Source organism: Crinia signifera, chromosome 3 (assembly GCF_055691185.1).
Source record: "Crinia signifera chromosome 3, ASM5569118v1, whole genome shotgun sequence".
Lineage (NCBI taxonomy): Eukaryota > Metazoa > Chordata > Amphibia > Anura > Myobatrachidae > Crinia > Crinia signifera.
The window spans coordinates 108,068,889-108,087,664 of NC_139219.1; the positions used below are offsets into that span (position 1 = coordinate 108,068,889).

An 18,776-nucleotide genomic window follows, 5' to 3' on the forward strand; every position below is an offset into this window, starting at 1 on the left:
TCAATTTATAAAACCAAAGCAAGGTTTCCACATTTAGTAGATCCTGAGATTCCTGCTTGGTTTCACACACTGATGTACACCTCTTTTAAGTTTCAAATAAAACATGTTTGGTTGTGTAGTGACAGAGATCTCGCCTGTAGAATTCTGGGAAAAAACACTGCCCAACATGGGGCTCGAACCCACGACCCTGAGATTAAGAGTCTCATGCTCTACCGACTGAGCTAGCCAGGCTTGGTTACTGTTATGTGACAAAAAGGCCACTCAAGCCAAGGAGTGCCCTACAAGCTATTAAAGTAGATCTAGGCTACCACATTCAGTACACTGAGATGCATGCTTGGTTTCACACATTGAGGAAAATGGGTAAGTAACCTTGAAGTAAAATGTGAAGCATTGGTTGTTCAGTGGTAGAATTCTCGCCTGCCACGCGGGAGGCCCGGGTTCGATTCCCGGCCAATGCAGTACTGAAGTTTTACTGAAATTATGGTATATTTTGTTAAAGAGTGGCTGGCTCTTTGCATTTTGGTGGTGCAGGTATAGAATTCCACATACAATAAATTAATGGTAGAATCTTGTGGTTTAGTGGTAGAATTCCCACCTGCCAAGAGAGAGGCATGGATCTGAAAAGGGAATAAACACCACCCAATGTTGTGCTCAAAGCAAATGACTCTTAGATTTGGAGTCTTATTCGCTATTGACTCAGATAGCTAGACTTTTTTACAGTGTTATGGCATCATGGCAAGGCAAGGATTGCCCTTCAATTTATAAAACCAAAACAAGGTTTCCACATTTAGTAGATCCTGAGATTCCTGCTTGGTTTCACACACTGATGTACACCTCTTTTAAGTTTCAAATAAAACACGTTTGGTTGTGTAGTGACAGAGATCTCGCCTGTAGAATTCTGGGAAAAAACACCGCCCAACGTGGGGCTCGATCCCACGACCCTGAGATTAAGAGTCTCATGCTCTACCGACTGACCAAGCCAGGCTTGGTTACTGTTGTGTGACACATAGGCCACTCAAGCCAAGGAGTGCCCTACAAGCTATTAAAGTAGATCTGGGCTACCACATTCAGTATACTGAGATGCATGCTTGGTTTCACAAATTGAGGAAAATGGGTAAGTAACCGTGAAGTAAAATGGGAAGCATTGGTTGTTCAGTGGTAGAATTCTCGCCTGCCACGCGGTAGGCCCGGGTTCGATTCCCGGCCAATGCAGTACTCAAGTTTTACTGAAATTATGGTATATTTTGTTAAAGAGTGTCTGGCTCTTTGCTTTTTGGTGGTGCAGGTATAGAATTCCACATACAATAAATTGTACACCTGAAACAGCGATATATTTTGTTAAAGAGTGCCTGGCTCTTTGCAATTTGGTGGTGCAGGTATAGAATTTAACATACAATGATTTAGTGGTAGAATCTTGTGGTTTAGTGGTAGAATTCTCGCCTGCCATGAGGGAGGCATGGATCTGAAAAGGGAATAAACACCACCCAATGTTGTGCTCAAAGCAAATGACTCTTAGATTTGGAGTCTTATTCGCTATTGACTCAGATAGCTAGGCTTTTTTACAGTGTTATGGCATCATGGCAAGGCAAGGATTGCCCTTCAATTTATAAAACCAAAGCAAGGTTTCCACATTTAGTAGATCCTGAGATTCCTGCTTGGTTTCACACACTGATGTACACCTCTTTTAAGTTTCAAATAAAACATGTTTGGTTGTGTAGTGACAGAGATCTCGCCTGTAGAATTCTGGGAAAAAACACCGCCCAACGTGGGGCTCGAACCCATGACCCTGAGATTAAGAGTCTCATGCTCTACCGACTGAGCTAGCCAGGCTTGGTTACTGTGATTTGACAAAAAGGCCACTCAAGCCAAGGAGTGCAATACAAGCTATTAAAGTAGATCTAGGCTACCACATTCAGTACACTGAGATGCATGCTTGGTTTCACAAATTGAGGAAAATGGGTAAGTAACCGTGAAGTAAAATGTGAAACATTGGTTGTTCAGTGGTAGAATTCTCGCCTGCCACGCGGGAGGCCCGGGTTCGATTCCCGGCCAATGCAGTATTCAGGTTTTACTGAAATTATGGTATATTTTGTTAAAGAGTGTCTGGCTCTTTGCTTTTTGGTGGTGCAGGTATAGAATTCCACATACAATAAATTGATGTTAGAATCTTGTGGTTTAGTGGTAGAATTCCCAACTGCCAAGAGAGAGGTCTGGATCTGAAAAGGGAATAAACACCAAACAAATGTTGTACTAAAAGCATATGACTCTTAGCTTGGGAGTTTTATTTCTATTGACTAAGCTGGCCAGGCTTTGTTACAGTGTTGTAGCATCAAGGCAAGGCAACGCTTGCTCTTCAATCTACACTATTAAACCAAAGCAAAGTTTCCACATTCAGTAGATCCTGATATTCCTGCATGGTTTCACCCACTGATGTACACCTGAAACAGCGATATATTTTGTTAAAGAGTGCCTGGCTCTTTGCATTTTGGTGGTGCAGGTATAGAATTTAACATACAATGATTTAGTGGTAGAATCTTGTGGTTTAGTGGTAGAATTCTCGCCTGCCATGAGGGAGGCATGGATCTGAAAAGGGAATAAACACCACCCAATGTTGTGCTCAAAGCAAATGACTCTTAGATTTGGAGTCTTATTCGCTATTGACTCAGATAGCTAGGCTTTTTTACAGTGTTATGGCATCATGGCAAGGCAAGGATTGCCCTTCAATTTATAAAACCAAAGCAAGGTTTCCACATTTAGTAGATCCTGAGATTCCTGCTTGGTTTCACACACTGATGTACACCTCTTTTAAGTTTCAAATAAAACATGTTTGGTTGTGTAGTGACAGAGATCTCGCCTGTAGAATTCTGGGAAAAAACACTGCCCAACATGGGGCTCGAACCCACGACCCTGAGATTAAGAGTCTCATGCTCTACCGACTGAGCTAGCCAGGCTTGGTTACTGTTATGTGACAAAAAGGCCACTCAAGCCAAGGAGTGCCCTACAAGCTATTAAAGTAGATCTAGGCTACCACATTCAGTACACTGAGATGCATGCTTGGTTTCACACATTGAGGAAAATGGGTAAGTAACCTTGAAGTAAAATGTGAAGCATTGGTTGTTCAGTGGTAGAATTCTCGCCTGCCACGCGGGAGGCCCGGGTTCGATTCCCGGCCAATGCAGTACTGAAGTTTTACTGAAATTATGGTATATTTTGTTAAAGAGTGGCTGGCTCTTTGCATTTTGGTGGTGCAGGTATAGAATTCCACATACAATAAATTAATGGTAGAATCTTGTGGTTTAGTGGTAGAATTCCCACCTGCCAAGAGAGAGGCATGGATCTGAAAAGGGAATAAACACCACCCAATGTTGTGCTCAAAGCAAATGACTCTTAGATTTGGAGTCTTATTCGCTATTGACTCAGATAGCTAGACTTTTTTACAGTGTTATGGCATCATGGCAAGGCAAGGATTGCCCTTCAATTTATAAAACCAAAACAAGGTTTCCACATTTAGTAGATCCTGAGATTCCTGCTTGGTTTCACACACTGATGTACACCTCTTTTAAGTTTCAAATAAAACACGTTTGGTTGTGTAGTGACAGAGATCTCGCCTGTAGAATTCTGGGAAAAAACACCGCCCAACGTGGGGCTCGAACCCACGACCCTGAGATTAAGAGTCTCATGCTCTACCGACTAAGCTAGCCAGGCTTGGTTACTGTTGTGTGACAAAAAGGCCACTTAAGCCAAGGAGTGCCCTACAAGCTATTAAAGTAGATCTAGGCTACCACATTCAGTACACTGAGATGCATGCTTGGTTTCACAAATTGAGGAAAATGGGTAAGTAACCGTGAAGTAAAATGTGAAACATTGGTTGTTCAGTGGTAGAATTCTCGCCTGCCACGCGGGAGGCCCGGGTTCGATTCCCGGCCAATGCAGTACTCAAGTTTTACTGAAATTATGGTATATTTTGTTAAAGAGTGTCAGGCTCTTTGCTTTTTGGTGGTGCAGGTATAGAATTCCACATACAATAAATTAATGGTAGAATCTTGTGGTTTAGTGGTAGAATTCCCACCTGCCAAGAGAGAGGTCTGGATCTGAAAAGGGAATAAACACCAAACAAATGTTGTACTAAAAGCATATGACTCTTAGCTTGGGAGTTTTATTTCTATTGACTAAGCTGGCCAGGCTTTGTTACAGTGTTGTAGCATCAAGGCAAGGCAACGCTTGCTCTTCAATCTACACTACTAAACCAAAGCAAAGTTTCCACATTCAGTAGATCCTGATATTCCTGCATGGTTTCACCCACTGATGTACACCTGAAACAGCGATATATTTTGTTAAATAGTGCATGGCTCTTTGCATTTTGGTGGTGCAGGCATAGAATTCAACATACAATGATTTAGTGGTAGAATCTTGTGGTTTAGTGGTAGAATTATCGCCTGCCATGAGGGAGGCATGGATCTGAAAAGGGAATAAACACCACCCAATGTTGTGCTCAAAGCAAATGACTCTTAGATTTGGAGTCTTATTCGCTATTGACTCAGATAGCTAGGCTTTTTTACAGTGTTATGGCATCATGGCAAGGCAAGGATTGCCCTTCAATCTATAAAACCAAAGCAAGGTTTCCACATTTAGTAGATCCTGAGATTCCTGCTTGGTTTCACACACTGATGTACACCTCTTTTAAGTTTCAAATAAAACACGTTTGGTTGTGTAGTGACAGAGATCTCGCCTGTAGAATTCTGGGAAAAAACACCGCCCAATGTGGGGCTCAAACCCATGACCCTGAGATTAAGAGTCTCATGCTCTACCGACTGAGCTAGCCAGGCTTGGTTACTGTGATTTGACAAAAAGGCCACTCAAGCCAAGGAGTGCAATACAAGCTATTAAAGTAGATCTAGGCTACCACATTCAGTACACTGAGATGCATGCTTGGTTTCACACATTGAGGAAAATGGGTAAGTAACCGTGAAGTAAAATGTGAAGCATTGGTTGTTCAGTGGTAGAATTCTCGCCTGCCACGCGGGAGGCCCGGGTTCGATTCCCGGCCAATGCAGTACTCAAGTTTTACTGAAATTATGGTATATTTTGTTAAAGAGTGTCTGGCTCTTTGCATTTTGGTGGTGCAGGTATAGAATTCCACATACAATAAATTAATGGTAGAATCTTGTGGTTTAGTGGTAGAATTCCCACCTGCCAAGAGAGAGGTCTGGATCTGAAAAGGGAATAAACACCAAACAAATGTTGTACTAAAAGCATATGACTCTTAGCTTGGGAGTTTTATTTCTATTGACTAAGCTGGCCAGGCTTTGTTACAGTGTTGTAGCATCAAGGCAAGGCAACGCTTGCTCTTCAATCTACACTATTAAACCAAAGCAAAGTTTCCACATTCAGTAGATCCTGATATTCCTGCATGGTTTCACCCACTGATGTACACCTGAAACAGCGATATATTTTGTTAAAGAGTGCCTGGCTCTTTGCATTTTGGTGGTGCAGGTATAGAATTTAACATACAATGATTTAGTGGTAGAATCTTGTGGTTTAGTGGTAGAATTCTCGCCTGCCATGAGGGAGGCATGGATCTGAAAAGGGAATAAACACCACCCAATGTTGTGCTCAAAGCAAATGACTCTTAGATTTGGAGTCTTATTCGCTATTGACTCAGATAGCTAGGCTTTTTTACAGTGTTATGGCATCATGGCAAGGCAAGGATTGCCCTTCAATTTATAAAACCAAAGCAAGGTTTCCACATTTAGTAGATACTGAGATTCCTGCTTGGTTTCACACACTGATGTACACCTCTTTTAAGTTTCAAATAAAACACGTTTGGTTGTGTAGTGACAGAGATCTCGCCTGTAGAATTCTGGGAAAAAACACCGCCCAACGTGGGGCTCGAACCCACGACCCTGAGATTAAGAGTCTCATGCTCTACCGACTGAGCGAGCCAGGCTTGGTTACTGTTGTGTGACAAAAAGGCCACTCAAGCCAAGGAGTGCCCTACAAGCTATGAAAGTAGATCTAGGCTACCACATTCAGTACACTGAGATGCATGCTTGGTTTCACAAATTGAGGAAAATGGGTAAGTAACCGTGAAGTAAAATGTGAAGCATTGGTTGTTCAGTGGTAGAATTCTCGCCTGCCACGCGGGAGGCCCGGGTTCGATTCCCAGCCAATGCAGTACTCAAGTTTTACTGAAATTATGGTATATTTTGTTAAAGAGTGTCTGTCTCTTTGCTTTTTGGTGGTGCAGGTATAGAATTCCACATACAATAAATTAATGTTAGAATCTTGTGGTTTAGTGGTAGAATTCCCACCTGCCAAGAGAGAGGTCTGGATCTGAAAAGGGAATAAACACCAAACAAATGTTGTACTAAAAGCATATGACTCTTAGCTTGGGAGTTTTATTTCTATTGACTAAGCTGGCCAGGCTTTGTTACAGTGTTGTAGCATCAAGGCAAGGCAACGCTTGCTCTTCAATCTACACTATTAAACCAAAGCAAAGTTTCCACATTCAGTAGATCCTGATATTCCTGCATGGTTTCACCCACTGATGTACACCTGAAACAGCGATATATTTTGTTAAAGAGTGCCTGGCTCTTTGCATTTTGGTGGTGCAGGTATAGAATTCAACATACAATGATTTAGTGGTAGAATCTTGTGGTTTAGTGGTAGAATTCTAGCCTGCCATGAGGGAGGCATGGATCTGAAAAGGGAATAAACACCACCCAATGTTGTGCTCAAAGCAAATGACTCTTAGATTTGGAGTCTTATTCGCTATTGACTCAGATAACTAGGCTTTTTTACAGTGTTATGGCATCATGGCAAGGCAAGGATTGCCCTTCAATCTATAAAACCAAAGCTAGGTTTCCACATTTAGTAGATCCTGAGATTCCTGCTTGGTTTCACACACTGATGTACACCTCTTTTAAGTTTCAAATAAAACACGTTTGGTTGTGTAGTGACAGAGATCTCGCCTGTAGAATTCTGGGAAAAAACACCGCCCAACGTGGGGCTCGATCCCACGACCCTGAGATTAAGAGTCTCATGTTCTACCGACTGACCTAGCCAGGCTTGGTTACTGTTGTGTGACAAATAGGCCACTCAAGCCAAGGAGTGCCCTACAAGCTATTAAAGTAGATCTGGGCTACCACATTCAGTATACTGAGATGCATGCTTGGTTTCACAAATTGAGGAAAATGGGTAAGTAACCGTGAAGTAAAATGTGAAGCATTGGTTGTTCAGTGGTAGAATTCTCGCCTGCCACGCGGGAGGCCCGGGTTCGATTCCAGGCCAATGCAGTACTCAAGTTTTACTGAAATTATGGTATATTTTGTTAAAGAGTGTCTGGCTCTTTGCTTTTCGGTGGTGCAGGTATAGAATTCCACATACAATAAATTAATGTTAGAATCTTGTGGTTTAGTGGTAGAATTCCCACCTGCCAAGAGAGAGGTCTGGATCTGAAAAGGGAATAAACACCAAACAAATGTTGTACTAAAAGCATATGACTCTTAGCTTGGGAGTTTTATTTCTATTGACTAAGCTGGCCAGGCTTTGTTACAGTGTTGTAGCATCAAGGGAAGGCAACGCTTGCTCTTCAATCTACACTATTAAACCAAAGCAAAGTTTCCACATTCAGTAGATCCTGATATTCCTGCATGGTTTCACCCACTGATGTACACCTGAAACAGCGATATATTTTGTTAAAGAGTGCCTGGCTCTTTGCAATTTGGTGGTGCAGGTATAGAATTAAACATACAATGATTTAGTGGTAGAATCTTGTGGTTTAGTGGTAGAATTCTCGCCTGCCATGAGGGAGGCATGGATCTGAAAAGGGAATAAACACCACCCAATGTTGTGCTCAAAGCAAATGACTCTTAGATTTGGAGTCTTATTCGCTATTGACTCAGATAGCTAGGCTTTTTTACAGTGTTATGGCATCATGGCAAGGCAAGGATTGCCCTTCAATTTATAAAACCAAAGCAAGGTTTCCACATTTAGTAGATCCTGAGATTCCTGCTTGGTTTCACACACTGATGTACACCTCTTTTGAGTTTCAAATAAAACATGTTTGGTTGTGTAGTGACAGAGATCTCGCCTGTAGAATTCTGGGAAAAAACACCGCCCAACGTGGGGCTCGAACCCACGACCCTGAGATTAAGAGTCTCATGCTCTACCGACTGAGCTAGCCAGGCTTGGTTACTGTGATTTGACAAAAAGGCCACTCAAGCCAAGGAGTGCAATACAAGCTATTAAAGTAGATCTAGGCTACCACATTCAGTACACTGAGATGCATGCTTGGTTTCACAAATTGAGGAAAATGGGTAAGTAACCGTGAAGTAAAATGTGAAACATTGGTTGTTCAGTGGTAGAATTCTCGCCTGCCACGCGGGAGGCCCGGGTTCGATTCCCGGCCAATGCAGTACTCAAGTTTTACTGAAATTATGGTATATTTTGTTAAAGAGTGTCAGGCTCTTTGCTTTTTGGTGGTGCAGGTATAGAATTCCACATACAATAAATTAATGGTAGAATCTTGTGGTTTAGTGGTAGAATTCCCACCTGCCAAGAGAGAGGCATGGATCTGAAAAGGGAATAAACACCACCCAATGTTGTGCTCAAAGCAAATGACTCTTAGATTTGGAGTCTTATTCGCTATTGACTCAGATAGCTATACTTTTTTACAGTGTTATGGCATCATGGCAAGGCAAGGATTGCCCTTCAATTTATAAAACCAAAGCAAGGTTTCCACATTTAGTAGATCCTGAGATTCCTGCTTGGTTTCACACACTGATGTACACCTCTTTTAAGTTTCAAATAAAACACGTTTGGTTGTGTAGTGACAGAGATCTCGCTTGTAGAATTCTGGGAAAAAACACCGCCCAACGTGGGGCTCGAACCCACGACCCTGAGATTAAGAGTCTCATGCTCTACCGACTGAGCGAGCCAGGCTTGGTTACTGTTGTGTGACAAAAAGGCCACTCAAGCCAAGGAGTGCCCTACAAGCTATTAAAGTAGATCTAGGCTACCACATTCAGTACACTGAGATGCATGCTTGGTTTCACAAATTGAGGAAAATGGGTAAGTAACCGTGAAGTAAAATGTGAAGCATTGGTTGTTCAGTGGTAGAATTCTCGCCTGCCACGCGGGAGGCCCGGGTTCGATTCCCAGCCAATGCAGTACTCAAGTTTTACTGAAATTATGGTATATTTTGTTAAAGAGTGTCTGTCTCTTTGCTTTTTGGTGGTGCAGGTATAGAATTCCACATACAATAAATTAATGTTAGAATCTTGTGGTTTAGTGGTAGAATTCCCACCTGCCAAGAGAGAGGTCTGGATCTGAAAAGGGAATAAACACCAAACAAATGTTGTACTAAAAGCATATGACTCTTAGCTTGGGAGTTTTATTTCTATTGACTAAGCTGGCCAGGCTTTGTTACAGTGTTGTAGCATCAAGGCAAGGCAACGCTTGCTCTTCAATCTACACTATTAAACCAAAGCAAAGTTTCCACATTCAGTAGATCCTGATATTCCTGCATGGTTTCACCCACTGATGTACACCTGAAACAGCGATATATTTTGTTAAAGAGTGCCTGGCTCTTTGCATTTTGGTGGTGCAGGTATAGAATTCAACATACAATGATTTAGTGGTAGAATCTTGTGGTTTAGTGGTAGAATTCTAGCCTGCCATGAGGGAGGCATGGATCTGAAAAGGGAATAAACACCACCCAATGTTGTGCTCAAAGCAAATGACTCTTAGATTTGGAGTCTTATTCGCTATTGACTCAGATAACTAGGCTTTTTTACAGTGTTATGGCATCATGGCAAGGCAAGGATTGCCCTTCAATCTATAAAACCAAAGCTAGGTTTCCACATTTAGTAGATCCTGAGATTCCTGCTTGGTTTCACACACTGATGTACACCTCTTTTAAGTTTCAAATAAAACACGTTTGGTTGTGTAGTGACAGAGATCTCGCCTGTAGAATTCTGGGAAAAAACACCGCCCAACGTGGGGCTCGATCCCACGACCCTGAGATTAAGAGTCTCATGTTCTACCGACTGACCTAGCCAGGCTTGGTTACTGTTGTGTGACAAATAGGCCACTCAAGCCAAGGAGTGCCCTACAAGCTATTAAAGTAGATCTGGGCTACCACATTCAGTATACTGAGATGCATGCTTGGTTTCACAAATTGAGGAAAATGGGTAAGTAACCGTGAAGTAAAATGTGAAGCATTGGTTGTTCAGTGGTAGAATTCTCGCCTGCCACGCGGGAGGCCCGGGTTCGATTCCAGGCCAATGCAGTACTCAAGTTTTACTGAAATTATGGTATATTTTGTTAAAGAGTGTCTGGCTCTTTGCTTTTTGGTGGTGCAGGTATAGAATTCCACATACAATAAATTAATGTTAGAATCTTGTGGTTTAGTGGTAGAATTCCCACCTGCCAAGAGAGAGGTCTGGATCTGAAAAGGGAATAAACACCAAACAAATGTTGTACTAAAAGCATATGACTCTTAGCTTGGGAGTTTTATTTCTATTGACTAAGCTGGCCAGGCTTTGTTACAGTGTTGTAGCATCAAGGCAAGGCAAGGCTTGCTCTTCAATCTACACTATTAAACCAAAGCAAAGTTTCCACATTCAGTAGATCCTGATATTCCTGCATGGTTTCACCCACTGATGTACACCTGAAACAGCGATATATTTTGTTAAAGAGTGCCTGGCTCTTTGCAATTTGGTGGTGCAGGTATAGAATTAAACATACAATGATTTAGTGGTAGAATCTTGTGGTTTAGTGGTAGAATTCTCGCCTGCCATGAGGGAGGCATGGATCTGAAAAGGGAATAAACACCACCCAATGTTGTGCTCAAAGCAAATGACTCTTAGATTTGGAGTCTTATTCGCTATTGACTCAGATAGCTAGGCTTTTTTACAGTGTTATGGCATCATGGCAAGGCAAGGATTGCCCTTCAATTTATAAAACCAAAGCAAGGTTTCCACATTTAGTAGATCCTGAGATTCCTGCTTGGTTTCACACACTGATGTACACCTCTTTTGAGTTTCAAATAAAACATGTTTGGTTGTGTAGTGACAGAGATCTCGCCTGTAGAATTCTGGGAAAAAACACCGCCCAACGTGGGGCTCGAACCCACGACCCTGAGATTAAGAGTCTCATGCTCTACCGACTGAGCTAGCCAGGCTTGGTTACTGTGATTTGACAAAAAGGCCACTCAAGCCAAGGAGTGCAATACAAGCTATTAAAGTAGATCTAGGCTACCACATTCAGTACACTGAGATGCATGCTTGGTTTCACAAATTGAGGAAAATGGGTAAGTAACCGTGAAGTAAAATGTGAAACATTGGTTGTTCAGTGGTAGAATTCTCGCCTGCCACGCGGGAGGCCCGGGTTCGATTCCCGGCCAATGCAGTACTCAAGTTTTACTGAAATTATGGTATATTTTGTTAAAGAGTGTCAGGCTCTTTGCTTTTTGGTGGTGCAGGTATAGAATTCCACATACAATAAATTAATGGTAGAATCTTGTGGTTTAGTGGTAGAATTCCCACCTGCCAAGAGAGAGGCATGGATCTGAAAAGGGAATAAACACCACCCAATGTTGTGCTCAAAGCAAATGACTCTTAGATTTGGAGTCTTATTCGCTATTGACTCAGATAGCTAGACTTTTTTACAGTGTTATGGCATCATGGCAAGGCAAGGATTGCCCTTCAATTTATAAAACCAAAGCAAGGTTTCCACATTTAGTAGATCCTGAGATTCCTGCTTGGTTTCACACACTGATGTACACCTCTTTTAAGTTTCAAATAAAACACGTTTGGTTGTGTAGTGACAGAGATCTCGCTTGTAGAATTCTGGGAAAAAACACCGCCCAACGTGGGGCTCGAACCCACGACCCTGAGATTAAGAGACGCATGCTCTACCGACTAAGCTAGCCAGGCTTGGTTACTGTTGTGTGACAAAAAGGCCACTTAAGCCAAGGAGTGCCCTACAAGCTATTAAAGTAGATCTAGGCTACCACATTCAGTACACTGAGATGCATGCTTGGTTTCACAAATTGAGGAAAATGGGTAAGTAACCGTGAAGTAAAATGTGAAGCATTGGTTGTTCAGTGGTAGAATTCTCGCCTGCCACGCGGGAGGCCCGGGTTTGATTCCCAGCCAATGCAGTACTCAAGTTTTACTGAAATTATGGTATATTTTGTTAAAGAGTGTCTGTCTCTTTGCTTTTTGGTGGTGCAGGTATAGAATTCCACATACAATAAATTAATGTTAGAATCTTGTGGTTTAGTGGTAGAATTCCCACCTGCCAAGAGAGAGGTCTGGATCTGAAAAGGGAATAAACACCAAACAAATGTTGTACTAAAAGCATATGACTCTTAGCTTGGGAGTTTTATTTCTATTGACTAAGCTGGCCAGGCTTTGTTACAGTGTTGTAGCATCAAGGCAAGGCAACGCTTGCTCTTCAATCTACACTATTAAACCAAAGCAAAGTTTCCACATTCAGTAGATCCTGATATTCCTGCATGGTTTCACCCACTGATGTACACCTGAAACAGCGATATATTTTGTTAAAGAGTGCCTGGCTCTTTGCATTTTGGTGGTGCAGGTATAGAATTCAACATACAATGATTTAGTGGTAGAATCTTGTGGTTTAGTGGTAGAATTCTAGCCTGCCATGAGGGAGGCATGGATCTGAAAAGGGAATAAACACCACCCAATGTTGTGCTCAAAGCAAATGACTCTTAGATTTGGAGTCTTATTCGCTATTGACTCAGATAACTAGGCTTTTTTACAGTGTTATGGCATCATGGCAAGGCAAGGATTGCCCTTCAATCTATAAAACCAAAGCTAGGTTTCCACATTTAGTAGATCCTGAGATTCTTGCTTGGTTTCACACACTGATGTACACCTCTTTTAAGTTTCAAATAAAACACGTTTGGTTGTGTAGTGACAGAGATCTCGCCTGTAGAATTCTGGGAAAAAACACCGCCCAACGTGGGGCTCGATCCCACGACCCTGAGATTAAGAGTCTCATGTTCTACCGACTGACCTAGCCAGGCTTGGTTACTGTTGTGTGACAAATAGGCCACTCAAGCCAAGGAGTGCCCTACAAGCTAATAAAGTAGATCTGGGCTACCACATTCAGTATACTGAGATGCATGCTTGGTTTCACAAATTGAGGAAAATGGGTAAGTAACCGTGAAGTAAAATGTGAAGCATTGGTTGTTCAGTGGTAGAATTCTCGCCTGCCACGCGGGAGGCCCGGGTTCGATTCCAGGCCAATGCAGTACTCAAGTTTTACTGAAATTATGGTATATTTTGTTAAAGAGTGTCTGGCTCTTTGCTTTTTGGTGGTGCAGGTATAGAATTCCACATACAATAAATTAATGTTAGAATCTTGTGGTTTAGTGGTAGAATTCCCACCTGCCAAGAGAGAGGTCTGGATCTGAAAAGGGAATAAACACCAAACAAATGTTGTACTAAAAGCATATGACTCTTAGCTTGGGAGTTTTATTTCTATTGACTAAGCTGGCCAAGCTTTGTTACAGTGTTGTAGCATCAAGGGAAGGCAACGCTTGCTCTTCAATCTACACTATTAAACCAAAGCAAAGTTTCCACATTCAGTAGATCCTGATATTCCTGCATGGTTTCACCCACTGATGTACACCTGAAACAGCGATATATTTTGTTAAAGAGTGCCTGGCTCTTTGCAATTTGGTGGTGCAGGTATAGAATTTAACATACAATGATTTAGTGGTAGAATCTTGTGGTTTAGTGGTAGAATTCTCGCCTGCCATGAGGGAGGCATGGATCTGAAAAGGGAATAAACACCACCCAATGTTGTGCTCAAAGCAAATGACTCTTAGATTTGGAGTCTTATTCGCTATTGACTCAGATAGCTAGGCTTTTTTACAGTGTTATGGCATCATGGCAAGGCAAGGATTGCCCTTCAATTTATAAAACCAAAGCAAGGTTTCCACATTTAGTAGATCCTGAGATTCCTGCTTGGTTTCACACACTGATGTACACCTCTTTTGAGTTTCAAATAAAACATGTTTGGTTGTGTAGTGACAGAGATCTCGCCTGTAGAATTCTGGGAAAAAACACCGCCCAACGTGGGGCTCGAACCCACGACCCTGAGATTAAGAGTCTCATGCTCTACCGACTGAGCTAGCCAGGCTTGGTTACTGTGATTTGACAAAAAGGCCACTCAAGCCAAGGAGTGCAATACAAGCTATTAAAGTAGATCTAGGCTACCACATTCAGTACACTGAGATGCATGCTTGGTTTCACAAATTGAGGAAAATGGGTAAGTAACCGTGAAGTAAAATGTGAAACATTGGTTGTTCAGTGGTAGAATTCTCGCCTGCCACGCGGGAGGCCCGGGTTCGATTCCCGGCCAATGCAGTACTCAAGTTTTACTGAAATTATGGTATATTTTGTTAAAGAGTGTCAGGCTCTTTGCTTTTTGGTGGTGCAGGTATAGAATTCCACATACAATAAATTAATGGTAGAATCTTGTGGTTTAGTGGTAGAATTCCCACCTGCCAAGAGAGAGGCATGGATCTGAAAAGGGAATAAACACCACCCAATGTTGTGCTCAAAGCAAATGACTCTTAGATTTGGAGTCTTATTCGCTATTGACTCAGACAGCTAGACTTTTTTACAGTGTTATGGCATCATGGCAAGGCAAGGATTGCCCTTCAATTTATAAAACCAAAGCAAGGTTTCCACATTTAGTAGATCCTGAGATTCCTGCTTGGTTTCACACACTGATGTACACCTCTTTTAAGTTTCAAATAAAACACGTTTGGTTGTGTAGTGACAGAGATCTCGCTTGTAGAATTCTGGGAAAAAACACCGCCCAACGTGGGGCTCGAACCCACGACCCTGAGATTAAGAGTCTCATGCTCTACCGACTAAGCTAGCCAGGCTTGGTTACTGTTGTGTGACAAAAAGGCCACTTAAGCCAAGGAGTGCCCTACAAGCTATTAAAGTAGATCTAGGCTACCACATTCAGTACACTGAGATGCATGCTTGGTTTCACAAATTGAGGAAAATGGGTAAGTAACCGTGAAGTAAAATGTGAAACATTGGTTGTTCAGTGGTAGAATTCTCGCCTGCCACGCGGGAGGCCCGGGTTCGATTCCCGGCCAATGCAGTACTCAAGTTTTACTGAAATTATGGTATATTTTGTTAAAGAGTGTCAGGCTCTTTGCTTTTGGTGGTGCAGGTATAGAATTCCACATACAATAAATTAATGGTAGAATCTTGTGGTTTAGTGGTAGAATTCCCACCTGCCAAGAGAGAGGTCTGGATCTGAAAAGGGAATAAACACCAAACAAATGTTGTACTAAAAGCATATGACTCTTAGCTTGGGAGTTTTATTTCTATTGACTAAGCTGGCCAGGCTTTGTTACAGTGTTGTAGCATCAAGGCAAGGCAACGCTTGCTCTTCAATCTACACTACTAAACCAAAGCAAAGTTTCCACATTCAGTAGATCCTGATATTCCTGCATGGTTTCACCCACTGATGTACACCTGAAACAGCGATATATTTTGTTAAATAGTGCATGGCTCTTTGCATTTTGGTGGTGCAGGCATAGAATTCAACATACAATGATTTAGTGGTAGAATCTTGTGGTTTAGTGGTAGAATTCTCGCCTGCCATGAGGGAGGCATGGATCTGAAAAGGGAATAAACACCACCCAATGTTGTGCTCAAAGCAAATGACTCTTAGATTTGGAGTCTTGTTCGCTATTGACTCAGATAGCTAGGCTTTTTTACAGTGTTATGGTATCATGGCAAGGCAAGTATTGCCCTTCAATCTATAAAACCAAAGCAAGGTTTCCACATTTAGTAGATCCTGAGATTCCTGCTTGGTTTCACACACTGATGTACACCTCTTTTAAGTTTCAAATAAAACACGTTTGGTTGTGTAGTGACAGAGATCTCGCCTGTAGAATTCTGGGAAAAAACACCGCCCAATGTGGGGCTCGAACCCATGACCCTGAGATTAAGAGTCTCATGCTCTACCGACTGAGCTAGCCAGGCTTGGTTACTGTGATTTGACAAAAAGGCCACTCAAGCCAAGGAGTGCAATACAAGCTATTAAAGTAGATCTAGGCTACCACATTCAGTACACTGAGATGCATGCTTGGTTTCACACATTGAGGAAAATGGGTAAGTAACCGTGAAGTAAAATGTGAAGCATTGTTTGTTCAGTGGTAGAATTCTCGCCTGCCACGCGGGAGGCCCGGGTTCGATTCCCGGCCAATGCAGTACTCAAGTTTTACTGAAATTATGGTATATTTTGTTAAAGAGTGTCTGGCTCTTTGCATTTTGGTGGTGCAGGTAAAGAATTCCACATACAATAAATTAATGTTAAAATCTTGTGGTTAAGTGGTAGAATTCCCACCTGCCAAGAGAGAGGTCTGGATCTGAAAAGGGAATAAACACCAAACAAATGTTGTACTAAAAGCATATGACTCTTAGCTTGGGAGTTTTATTTCTATTGACTAAGCTGGCCAGGCTTTGTTACAGTGTTGTAGCATCAAGGCAAGGCAACGCTTGCTCTTCAATCTACACTATTAAACCAAAGCAAAGTTTCCACATTCAGTAGATCCTGATATTCCTGCATGGTTTCACCCACTGATGTACACCTGAAACAGCAATATATTTTGTTAAAGAGTGCCTGGCTCTTTGCATTTTGGTGGTGCAGGTATAGAATTCAACATACAATGATTTAGTGGTAGAATCTTATAGTTTAGTGGTAGAATTCTCGCCTGCTATGAGGGAGGCATGGATCTGAAAAGGGAATAAACACCACCCAATGTTGTGCTCAAAGCAAATGACTCTTAGATTTGGAGTCTTATTCGCTATTGACTCAGATAACTAGGCTTTTTTACAGTGTTATGGCATCATGGCAAGGCAAGGATTGCCCTTCAATCTATAAAACCAAAGCTAGGTTTCCACATTTAGTAGATCCTGAGATTCCTGCTTGGTTTCACACACTGATGTACACCTCTTTTAAGTTTCAAATAAAACACGTTTGGTTGTGTAGTGACAGAGATCTCGCCTGTAGAATTCTGGGAAAAAACACCGCCCAACGTGGGGCTCGAACCCACGACCCTGAGATTAAGAGTCTCATGCTCTACCGACTGACCTAGCCAGGCTTGGTTACTGTTGTGTGACAAATAGGCCACTCAAGCCAAGGAGTGCCCTACAAGCTATTAAAGTAGATCTGGGCTACCACATTCAGTATACTGAGATGCATGCTTGGTTTCACAAATTGAGGAAAATGGGTAAGTAACCGTGAAGTAAAATGTGAAGCATTGGTTGTTCAGTGGTAGAATTCTCGCCTGCCACGCGGGAGGCCCGGGTTCGATTCCAGGCCAATGCAGTACTCAAGTTTTACTGAAATTATGGTATATTTTGTTAAAGAGTGTCTGGCTCTTTGCTTTTTGGTGGTGCAGGTATAGAATTCCACATACAATAAATTAATGTTAGAATCTTGTGGTTTAGTGGTAGAATTCCCACCTGCCAAGAGAGAGGTCTGGATCTGAAAAGGGAATAAACACCAAACAAATGTTGTACTAAAAGCATATGACTCTTAGCTTGGGAGTTTTATTTCTATTGACTAAGCTGGCCAGGCTTTGTTACAGTGTTGTAGCATCAAGGGAAGGCAACGCTTGCTCTTCAATCTACACTATTAAACCAAAGCAAAGTTTCCACATTCAGTAGATCCTGATATTCCTGCATGGTTTCACCCACTGATGTACACCTGAAACAGCGATATATTTTGTTAAAGAGTGCCTGGCTCTTTGCAATTTGGTGGTGCAGGTATAGAATTTAACATACAATGATTTAGTGGTAGAATCTTGTGGTTTAGTGGTAGAATTCTCGCCTGCCATGAGGGAGGCATGGATCTGAAAAGGGAATAAACACCACCCAATGTTGTGCTCAAAGCAAATGACTCTTAGATTTGGAGTCTTATTCGCTATTGACTCAGATAGCTAGGCTTTTTTACAGTGTTATGGCATCATGGCAAGGCAAGGATTGCCCTTCAATTTATAAAACCAAAGCAAGGTTTCCACATTTAGTAGATCCTGAGATTCCTGCTTGGTTTCACACACTGATGTACACCTCTTTTGAGTTTCAAATAAAACATGTTTGGTTGTGTAGTGACAGAGATCTCGCCTGTAGAATTCTGGGAAAAAACACCGCCCAACGTGGGGCTCGAACCCACGACCCTGAGATTAAGAGTCTCATGCTCTACCGACTGAGCTAGCCAGGCTTGGTTACTGTGATTTGACAAAAAGGCCACTCAAGCCAAGGAGTGCAATACAAGCTATTAAAGTAGATCTAGGCTACCACATTCAGTACACTGAGATGCATGCCTGGTTTCACAAATTGAGGAAAATGGGTAAGTAACCGTGAAGCAAAATGTGAAACATTGGTTGTTCAGTGGTAGAATTCTCGCCTGCCACGCGGGAGGCCCGGGTTCGATTCCCGGCCAATGCAGTACTCAAGTTTTACTGAAATTATGGTATATTTTGTTAAAGAGTGTCAGGCTCTTTGCTTTTTGGTGGTGCAGGTATAGAATTCCACATACAATAAATTAAAGGTAGAATCTTGTGGTTTAGTGGTAGAATTCCCACCTGCCAAGAGAGAGGCATGGATCTGAAAAGGGAATAAACACCACCCAATGTTGTGCTCAAAGCAAATGACTCTTAGATTTGGAGTCTTATTCGCTATTGACTCAGATAGCTAGAC

At 42.1% G+C, this 18,776-nt stretch overlaps 7 non-coding genes across 7 annotated transcripts; 3 read left to right on the top strand and 4 right to left on the bottom strand.

Moving 5' to 3' along the window:
- The first annotated feature begins 387 nt into the window (after positions 1–387).
- Positions 388–458, top strand: TRNAG-GCC (transfer RNA glycine (anticodon GCC)). Its single transcript has one exon. It is a non-coding gene; the product is annotated as a tRNA-Gly (tRNA).
- A 2,649-nt stretch (positions 459–3,107) lies between these two features.
- On the top strand, positions 3,108–3,178 carry TRNAG-GCC (transfer RNA glycine (anticodon GCC)). The gene has a single exon. It is a non-coding gene; the product is annotated as a tRNA-Gly (tRNA).
- A 1,804-nt stretch (positions 3,179–4,982) lies between these two features.
- TRNAG-GCC (transfer RNA glycine (anticodon GCC)) lies at positions 4,983–5,053 on the top strand. The gene has a single exon. It is a non-coding gene; the product is annotated as a tRNA-Gly (tRNA).
- Positions 5,054–8,116: 3,063 nt separating this feature from the next.
- On the bottom strand, positions 8,117–8,189 carry TRNAK-CUU (transfer RNA lysine (anticodon CUU)). Its single transcript has one exon. It is a non-coding gene; the product is annotated as a tRNA-Lys (tRNA).
- Positions 8,190–11,112: 2,923 nt separating this feature from the next.
- Positions 11,113–11,185, bottom strand: TRNAK-CUU (transfer RNA lysine (anticodon CUU)). The gene has a single exon. It is a non-coding gene; the product is annotated as a tRNA-Lys (tRNA).
- A 2,923-nt stretch (positions 11,186–14,108) lies between these two features.
- Positions 14,109–14,181, bottom strand: TRNAK-CUU (transfer RNA lysine (anticodon CUU)). The gene has a single exon. It is a non-coding gene; the product is annotated as a tRNA-Lys (tRNA).
- Positions 14,182–18,224: 4,043 nt separating this feature from the next.
- TRNAK-CUU (transfer RNA lysine (anticodon CUU)) lies at positions 18,225–18,297 on the bottom strand. The gene has a single exon. It is a non-coding gene; the product is annotated as a tRNA-Lys (tRNA).
- Positions 18,298–18,776: the final 479 nt, after the last annotated feature.